The sequence below is a fragment of the Eumetopias jubatus genome, unplaced genomic scaffold (genome assembly GCF_037043125.1).
Source record: "Eumetopias jubatus isolate StellerSeaLion01/CBP00866 unplaced genomic scaffold, mEumJub1_p1.0 scaffold_4, whole genome shotgun sequence".
In the NCBI taxonomy this organism is placed as follows: domain Eukaryota; kingdom Metazoa; phylum Chordata; class Mammalia; order Carnivora; family Otariidae; genus Eumetopias; species Eumetopias jubatus.
This window is the reverse complement of record NW_028274810.1, coordinates 73,527,671-73,536,711: the sequence shown is the minus strand read 5'-3', so window position 1 is coordinate 73,536,711 and position 9,041 is coordinate 73,527,671. Positions and strand designations below refer to the sequence as shown.

Sequence of the window (9,041 nt, the reverse complement as noted above, 5' to 3'; positions counted from 1 at the left end):
TATTCTTCCATCTATTATTGATTCTCAGCCTTTCTTTCTTTCTTTTCTTTTCTTTCTTTCTTTCGTTTCTTTCTTTCTTTCTTTCTTTCTTTCTTTCTTTCTTTCTTTCTTTCTTTCTTTCTTTCTTTCTTTCTCTCTTTCTTCTTTTTTTTTTTTTAAAGAGAGAGAGAAAGAGCTCTCACGTCAGGGGGATGAGTGAGGGGAGAGGCAGAGAGAGAGCTTAAGCAGGCTCCCCGCTCAGCACTGAGTGGGACTCGAGGCTTGATCCCATGATCCTGCGCTTGTGACCTGAGCCTAAGAGTTGGGCGCTTAACCGCCTGAGCCGTCCAGGCACCCCGATTCTCAGCCTCTCTTTGTCTTTCACGATAAAGATATTCTTGAAGATTAAAAGCTAGGTATTTTTATAGAGTATCCCTCAATTTAGGTTTCTTTGATGTTTCCTCATGATTAGATCAGGTTTTGCATTTGGAGCTGAAATACTATATGGATGCGATATTGTTAGGATTTCAGATATGGAGACACATTGTGTCTATCTGCTCCTTCCTGGTGATGTTAACTGTAATCGCTCATTTAAGATATTGTCCAGTTTCTCCACTGATAGTTACTACTTCTTACTTTTGTAGTTAATAATACTTTATTGGATAGATAGCTTGTAGCTATGTCACATTCTAATTCCTTATCAAAATTACTCACCATAGAGTTAGCATCCATACCAGTCAGGATGCTGTCAGGAAACAACACGGCAGTGATCATGTGCACAGGGAAAATTTAATATAAAGAAACATTGAGGGGCGCCTGGGTGGCTCAGTCGTTAAGCGTCTGCCTTCGGCTCATGTCATGATCCCACGTCCTGGGATCGAGTCCCGCATCGGGCTCCCTGCTCCGCGGGAAGCCTGCTTCTCCCTCTCGCACTCTCCCTGCTTGTGTTCCCTCCCTCGCTGGATCTCTTTCTGTCAAATAAATAAATACAAATCTTAAAAAAAAAATCATTGACTGGTAAAAGGTGGGTAACTACCAAAAAAGTTGAAAGAGATCCAGAAGTAGCAAGCGGGAAAAAAAAGCAGCTATTACCTCATGGCTGAAAGAGAGGACATATTGAAGGGACTGAGGATTTAGAACCTATCTCTCTCCCTCCCCTGCTCCTGGCACTCCCCCACCTCTGCCAAAAAAAGAAAGAAAAAAAAGAAAGAAAAAAAGACTGGGGACGCCTGGGTGGCTCAGTCGGTTAAGCGGCTGCCTTCGGCCCGGGTCATGATCCCAGAGTCCTGGGATCGAACCCCACATCGGGCTCCTTGCTCGGCAGGGAGCCTGCTTCTCCCTCTCCCTCCCTCTGCTTGTGCTCTCTCTGTCAAATAAAATAAAAATCTTAAAAAAAAAAAAAAAAAAGACTGAATTCAGACTTTTTCAAAGAGGGTGTGGCTACCACAGGGATACCTGTCAGCTGCTGGTCGGGACAGGCCAGAGTTTGCATAGAAGTGGCCACTGGGTGGAGAGAGTGTGGCCTGAGTGTGTGACTATAGTTGGTCCACTGAGGTCAGTTGAGGTGAGTGCGACCGGCCCTTCCAAGCACCAGCCCGCTGGCTCTCAAGCTGAGTGACTGAGGAAGGACTGCTGCCCCAACCTAAGTGCCTTCCTGGGGTTAGCACATCACGGTGCCCCCTCTAGCGCCCTCTATTGACAAAGCCTCACATTGACCGCCGGCAAAGGAGAAAGGTTTGCAGAGTGAGAGGCTTGGAGCCGCACTTCTAGACAAAGGATCTCTAAGGCAGAGGGGAACTGCACCTCTAAAGGTTTGAGGGCTGGAGCTGATGTGGTGTACATTGATTGTCGCTAGACGTGGGCAACCAATCTGGCCACCGAAGGGTGGGGAGTAAGACTGGGTTGATTGCATATGAGCACCTTGCCATTATTTATTCTTTTAAGGCATACGTCAGATGCTTCATATATATTGCCTCCACTCCTCATAAAAACCCTGAGAGATGAGCACTACTAGCTACATTTTACAGATGAGGAGACTGCGGTTCAGAGATGTTAAGTAACTTGTTCAAGACAGTAGAGTAATGGGGGTCAGAATTAAAATCCCTGTCTCCAGGGCTGACATTCTTGCTGGACTACCATACTTTGGATTTAAATGAGTGTGATTCTCTTATAGGCCTCACCGTGTGGATGCCTCCAGGGCAGAACCAAAGTTGGGTTCGTGAATTAATTCTGCTTGGCTTCTCCAGTGACCCCACGTCCAAAAGAGTCTTCTTCATTGCCTTCCTTCTCCTCTACCTGAGCTCAGTCCTGGGCAATGCGCTCATCATCACCCTGATCTGCCTGGACATGCAGCTCCTCACGCCCATGTACTTCTCCCTCTGCATCCTCTCCCTGCTAGATATGAGCTGTGTCACCACCACCGTGCCCCAGATGTTAGTGCATCTCCTCCTTCACTCTCAGACCATCTCCTGCGCTGGCTGTTGGCTGCAGCTATATGTGTTTGGTGCCCTGGGCCTACCTGAGTGTATTTTCTTCATAGTTATGGCTTATGACCGATGTGTGGCCATCTGCCACCCACTGCATTATACGTCATCCTCAGCAGGGACCTCTGCACATAGCTGACAGCTGGGACCCGGGCCTGTGGTTTCTTCTTCTCTCTGATCCATACATTCCTCACCATAAGGCTGCCATACTGTGGGCCCAACATGGTGAACCGCTACTTCTGTGAAGGCCCCTCAGTACAAAACTTGGCTTACATGGATATCAGTCTCATTGAGATGGTGGACCTGGTCATCAGTGTCTTCATGGTTGTTGTCCCGCTATCCCTCATTCTGGCCTCCTACATCCGTACTGGCCAGATCATTCTCAAGATCAAGTCCACTCAGGGCTGCTGCAAGACTTTCTCCACCGGTGCTTCCCACCTGAATGTGGTCACACTCTTCTATGCTCCAGCCGCGTACATCTACATGAGGCCCAACTCCGGCTCTTCTCCTGAGCGGGACAAACAGATCTCACTCTTTTACAATGTCTTCACTGCCTTCTTCAACCCTGTGGTCTACAGTCTGAGGAACAAGGACATCAAGGGGGCTTTTCTCAAAGTGATGGGGTGGGGAAGGGTGGCCTGGTGAATTGGGAGACAGGAGAGGCCTGAGGTAGAGTGTCCAATGCTGAGGAAAAGGACAGCTTTCTAATGTATGCAAACAATATGGTGCATTGGAACCAATATATCCCCTTGTCAGGGGAACGAATGTGGTACATGAAACCACCATGGCTGTCTTGCTGAACTTGCTACATTGTGGTGCAGTGACAAACAATTCCATAATCTTCCTGGCTTACAACAGCAGAAGCTCATTTATTGCTCATTTTTCATGTCAGTTGTAGGTGGACTGTGGCATTCCGCCATTGGATTCTTGGATCCAATCTGAAAAAGGAGGCTCTATCTGGAATATCCCATTCTTACGACAAAGAGAAAGACACATGATGACTCTTAAAGCTTCTGCTCAGAAGTGACACACATCTCTTTGCTGATATCCTACTGGCCAAAGCAAGTCACATGGTCAAGCCCCATAGCAAAAGGGCAGGAAGTATTTTCTTCCCACAGAAAAGTAACACATGTCACATGGCAGTGGGTATGGATATATAATTCTTCTATAGTGAAGGCAGCAATAATGGGGGTGATAATATAATCTACCATAATGGCCCTGGAATGAATAGGATACATGTAACGAACATGAAACATGGTAATTGTTAAGTGACATGGTACATAGACACAGTAGAGGGCCAAGATGATGTAGGCAATCACAGTGGTACATGTAAACAGTGAATATATGTAGCCAACGTTAAAAATTAAGCCACTGGAACCAAGTGACTCACAGACCTGACTTGGTGCATAGAACCAATGTGGTTCATGGAGCTAATGTGGTATACTCCGCATTGTGATGCAGAAGGACACAGAACCTGACATTAAGTGACCTGGGTTCTAATTCCAATGTTGTAACTTGTTTTATGACTTTGGGCAATTCATTTTCTTTCTCTGAATCTTAATTTACTCATCTATAAAATGATCATCTTAAATGTAATGGTATCCAAGACCTCTGCATTTCTAAAATTCTATGCCACAGTAAGTGGACTAAATGAAACTCAAGTGCAATAAACTTGAGAATGCACGTGCACGTGTGTTGTCCTTTGTAAACCACAGCGGGCAGCACACATAGCAGTGACTCTCATTCTTTCGAGGGATCTAAATGACATATGAAGCTAAGAATCCTGGCATGGGGCCTCAGAGTTAGCATGAGCATCCAGCTTCCTTTCAGACCTCATTGGTGGCCCAAAGGCCTCAGGGATGAGTCGATGATGTTCCAGTATTTCTTGAACATCCATTATGGCCAGCCTTGGGGAAACCAAAACAGATTATGTGGCGAGATTTACAGTCATGAAATTACAATGCCAAACCCAACGCCACAGTGACCCTGAAGGGCTGATGACCTCATAGGAATGAGGTTTTCTCAATAGGTGTCAGACATAGAGGACCAGACTATTTCTCACCCTACTTCCATCCACCACTGCATACCCCAGCACTTTGTAAGCTCTCCAGAACTTGGAGTCAGGGAGAGGGAGATAGAAACCCCAAGAAGATGAATATTATTTCTCCCATCACTGGAATGATAGCTCAAAATGGAAATTAAGCTCAGTTACTGAGCAATGAAGTTACAGTTGTCTCGGGAAACAAGTCGTTTCCGTAATAGAGAAAAATGGAAGGAAACCTACTTACTGAGACCTGACAGGTTAAGGCCCTGGTAAGGAATTAAGGTTTAGCTGATACCTGAGGATGATAGGAGTCACCCATGCAAAGAGCCAGGAAAACGGCATTTCAGACAAGGGGATATTAGGGATAAAGTCTCCAGGTCAGGAAAGGACTTTGCATTTTCCGAAGAGCTGGAAGAAGACTCCTATGGTCACAATAAAGTGAGCAGGAGAGGTAGAGATGACATTGAGAAGTAGGCAAAGGACAGTCCTAATGAGCCCTGTAGAAAGCGTTTACTGTATGGTCAGTGCAGTGGGAATGCTTGGATTCTTATTAGGGAGCGGTGCAGTTTTAGGGGTGATGAACTCCACTGTGGGAGTGGCTTGGGGTGACCAGAAAACAAGTGGGAGAAGAGGTCATTGGGATGAGAATGTCTGGGAACTCACAGGTCAGAAGTGAGAACAAAGAACCTCCTTTTTAGAGAGTCACAGGGGTCTGGTGCCCCCAGGGAGAATTCCAGGTTGAGGATACTGAGAGGGGCAGTGGCTGAATATGAGGCTGAGATGGCAAAGAGAGAGAGAACTGGGGAAAGGGAGAAGTGGGGACTTGGGTAAATGGGGCTGATGAGAAGAGTCTGGGAATAATGAATGACTAGAGAGTTCTGGGTTTCTGAGGTGATAGAGATTTTGTCTCTAGAACTTAGGTGCTAGTATTGTCCTAAAGCATTTACTCAGAGATGAAACAGGGCTGAGCTAGGCAGGGTATTTGGGTGGGTGGGTATAGTTGCACCAAAGGACTCCAGTACCTGGCATGACAAAGTTCCAGGCAGTAGTTCCAGAGGGCTTCAGGCAGAAAGTGAAGGGTCCCATGGGTTTTTGAGGCGTTCCTTCCCCTTGTGGGGGACGGAGTAGGGAGCTATGGGATTGGTGGAAGGTACTTGGTAGCTGATGAGAGCTTCCTGCTTCTGGCCTTGTGGGGAAGTGGGCTGCTTCAATAATGGGGGAGAAGTCTTCCTCGCTGTGGAAGTTTCTTCCAGAAGGTGGGAAGTCCACCTGATGGCTCTTTTACTAGACATTCAGGGACCAAGGTAGTGGAGAGGTGAGTCTTGTGGCTAAAGTGTGATGAGGTTTTATTAGTTTCTCTACAAGGACAGATTGCTACAGTTTGTAATTCAGGTGATAATAGATTTTATCTTAACAATGATGAACAACCTGTATTTCTAAGCATCAGGGGTGAGGGATGGGGTGGAGGAGAGGTGGTCACATAGTATTTTCAGAAGAATGGCTTGGGAGACCTGATGAGGGGTTGGACTGAAGAACACTTACTGAGGGAGATCTGGGCATGGTTTATGAAGGTGCTCGTCTTGGATGGTGGCAATGAATAGCGAGATGCTGAAAGATGTGACAAAGAAAGAAGGAAGAATACTTGATGGCTTGGTGTGTTGGTGAAACAGAGAAATCGAGGAAGGTAGCAAGGTTTTATTTAAGCCAGATTTCCCACCGTCTCTACTTCCCTATAGTTCACTGATGGGAGCCAGTTGATTGCCCATTGTCATTCCTGGATCCCTGGCACTGCTGAAAGAAGTGACAGCCCCTGTCCTGTTGGAATTTGGTCTACAAACCAGCACAGTTCGTAGGAGGCAGATATGTATTTAGGGATGGGATTAGAAATTATTGTTAGGGACGCCTGGGTGGCTCAGTTGGTTAAGCATCTGCCTTGAGATCGGGTCATTGTCCTGGGGTCCTGGGATCAAGTCCTGCATTGGGCTCTCTGCTCAATGGGGAGCCTGCTTCTCCCTCTGCCCCTGCTACTCCCCCTGCTTCTGTTCCCTCTCTCACTCACTCTCTCTGTCAAATAAATAAATAAAATCTTTAAGAAAAGAAATTATTGTTAAATAAATTCTCTGTTAAGTTGGGTCTCAATGAGGTTGTTTTTTGTTGTTGTTGTTGTTGTTGTTGTTGGTTTTTATTCCCTTCCCTGCCAAGTTTCCTTGAATTTTCCCTAGAGGCAACATTCTAGCATAGATTTTTTTCCTAATCACCTGGAATATTTTGCACCCTGAAGTCTAAATTTCCTGTATTCCCTCTCTCTTCCAGAACTCCCCCAGTTCTCTCTAACCCTTAATCCCGCAACACTGTTCTCTGGCCTAATCAAATCCCCTTGTGCTCCCATTTCCTCCTGTTGTACCACTATTATCTTGATGTAGCCTGGAAAGCATGACCAACTCCCATAACATTTCTACTATCCATCCTTTGCCCATGTGATTTCGGGGTTTGGTGTGTCCTGTCAATCCTTCTATGTGGTATCTGCTTGCTCTCTCCCAATGCCCAGCATCTCTCCTCAAGCCCCCTTCCTTACCTCTTTCCGAAATATGTTCAGCAAATGTCCTATAACCAGCTGTGAAATGTGAGGCCAAATATTATTCTTCCAAATTCAAGTTATAGTAATAACTGCCATTAATACCACAATTATTATTACTTAACTTGCTGAGTTCAAAGTACCTTCAATGATATCTGGTTGGGTTGAATCTGTATTACTTTTGTTGGAACCATTACTGTTTTATTGAGGACTATTAGTTAATGATGGTTCCATAATTCTGAGGTTAAAGAGGCCTGATATTAATCACAAGCTGGCATAATAGTTTTGAATTTCCTTTGTGTTCAAAGCGAGAATCTGACAGTATTTCTCTAAGGCATCATTTCACTGAATAACCTGTCACTTGTATCCATTAGGTGATTTAGACTTTCAAATTCAAAGCAAAATTTGGAAAAGGAATAGCTGGAATAGTTCTGTGGACTGTGGGAATTCAGAATCATGACAAGGATAAAATGAATGCCAGGAACTCCTGCCTCTTTTCCTCTTTTTTTTTTTTTTTTCCCCTGGTGGTAGAAAGAGTGAAAGCAAAATTGGAGGAGATTTTGTGGTCAGTAGGGACTCCTTGTGACAGCTTACCTTTCTGATTCAGGCTTCATGGAAGTGTTGCTTGCCGTTCTTGCTACTGGAGTATTGCCTGCCTTTTTTGGTATGATAGGCACTGGGTGGTCAGTACAATTCCTGAGATTCTGTGGAGCAACTTTTCTGTGTCTCCTCCAAGGTGCTGGAGAGTCAAAGGGGCCACAGCTATGGGTGAAAAGTTCCGACACTGGTAAGAGAAGCCAGCACCATTATGGTCATTATATCTTGCCATTCCTGTCAGTATCCTCTTGAATCAAGTACTCTAGTAACACCATTATTACTCAGTTTAGATTTGAACAAGTGTTTATTTAAAAAGATCTACCATGTGAGAAAATCAATGAAGGTATCGTTGAGGAGTGTTGGCTGTTTGTAATCAGGGCCTCTACATTTGGTATCTTGAAAGGGCGTCATAATTTTTCTGTAGTTTTGTCCATTCAGATTTCATGAGCTTCTTGGTGACAGACCCAGATTTACTAAATCCACACCAGAATGAAGTATAAACAAATGCAAACCTCTTCATTTATAATGTTAGCTATACTTTCCAGAGAACAGAGTGGCCCCTCTTTTGAAGTTGAAATGGTCTCGATCAGTTGCTTGGTAATTGTGGTATTAGGAAAGAGAAGTAGAGCATAACAAGTAGAATGGCAATGTTCACGTAAAGCGTGCTACGCATCAAGCACTGTTTTGAGAACTTTACCTATGTTAACTTCTCACAGCAATCTTACAAGGTGATGGTTTGCTGCAAAGTATGAGCTCTGACCCAGTGTGGTATGGTTTGGGTGATGTTTCATCTGTATACCAAGAGGCCCCTCAAAATATCTCTTCACCACAGCAGGGACTCTCCATGTACCCTGGGACCCACACTCCCATGGAAGTGCTGGATGAACAATGACCAATTTCTGAATCCTATTTCTAAGGCCACTTTTCCTTTCTCCTGAGACTGTTTCTTTGGATCTGTTCATGCTCCTGATTGAGATAAAATAAAGTCACTGATATGGGTCCTGTCAATCTTCTTGTCCTGGCCATCCTAAGTTGATTTAATAGGCTCAAACCTCATGAACTCAGTCATTTGATTAGCAAATGTTAGTGATGCTTTGTTTGTTCCAGACCCTTGGCTGAGTCCTGGGAAACAGAAATGAATCAGACATAGGTCCTGACTTGGCACTCTGTCTACAGTTGGTTCTCTTAATGTTTGAAGGTAGCTCAGCTACTGCAGCCATCAACAAGTCCCACCCAAGCACCTACCTTACATATTATCTCCCTTATCAGTCAGTGATTCTTGCCTATCCTGTGGGTAATGGGAGGGAATGGGGTGGAACTTGTGGTTTCAGTTCTGATTGTGGCCTTCTGTGCTCTAGTGGCC

At 45.0% G+C, this 9,041-nt stretch overlaps 1 pseudogene; it reads left to right on the top strand.

Annotated features, from left to right (window-relative positions):
* The first annotated feature begins 2,166 nt into the window (after window positions 1-2,166).
* On the top strand, window positions 2,167-3,107 carry LOC114224211 (olfactory receptor 2A12-like; annotated as a pseudogene).
* The last annotated feature ends 5,934 nt before the right edge of the window (window positions 3,108-9,041 follow it).